Source organism: Echinops telfairi, unplaced genomic scaffold (assembly GCF_000313985.2).
Source record: "Echinops telfairi isolate 266 unplaced genomic scaffold, ASM31398v2 ScPeMD7_2;HRSCAF=8, whole genome shotgun sequence".
NCBI lineage: Eukaryota > Metazoa > Chordata > Mammalia > Afrosoricida > Tenrecidae > Echinops > Echinops telfairi.
In genome coordinates this window covers 77,756,303-77,757,150 of record NW_022103898.1, presented here as the reverse complement: position 1 = coordinate 77,757,150, position 848 = coordinate 77,756,303, and positions in this window count along the sequence as shown.

Sequence of the window (848 nt, the reverse complement as noted above, 5' to 3'; positions counted from 1 at the left end):
TTCTCGGTGCTCCTTCCCACACTCCCACCGCTTAAACTATTCCTGGCCTTTTCCTCTCTAATCTCAGGCCCTTTCTCCGGCGTCCAATCTTTCCCTCTCTCCCCTCTTGATCCTTCTTGGGCGTCCAGACGACTGGTTCACTTCATGGTTTCTTTTAACCTCCTTTTTGGGCTCCCTCCAGTAGCTGGGGGATCTGCTCGGCTGGTTCCTAGTGTCCAGCTGCCCGTCCTTCCCCTGGGGCCTCTCTGGGCTTCCCCCAAACGGATTTTTGTTGCTGCCCTCTAGCTCCTCTGTCCGGGAGGGAGTCTCCCCTTCCCCACCTTCCCCCTGAGCTTCTGGTCAGCCTCCTCCGGGGAGCTCTGTCTTTCTCCTTGCACCCCGCCTGCCCCCGCTGGTTTCCCCCCTCCAGATCCCGAGCTCTGGTCTTTGTCCCTTGTTCCCATCTGATGTGGCGGTCTGACTCCGTCCACCTCTCTCTCTCCCTGCGTCGTGTCCAGCCGTACGTAGCTCTCTCTCCTAGCTCTGTCTCCATTGCAACTTTCCCACTAGTTGGCCCTGTATTTTTCCTTCTCTGTCCCCGGGCCCCGGGGCAGGAGTACAGCTTCGGTCTCTCTGGCGAACCCTCGCCTCCCCGTGTCTTCTCCCTTCTGGAGAGTCTCTTTTCTCTCTTTGTCTCTTTCGCCCCCTTTCCTGTCTCTGTCCCTTCCCCTCTTTATTTCATGGTCTCTCCAGGGTATCCCTGACTTTGACGTTCCTCTCTCCCTTCTCCCCCTCCCCCCGCCCTCCCCGCTCCAATATCTCTGTCTCTCCATCTCCGGGCCCTCGATCCCTCCCTCTCCCTCGCTCGC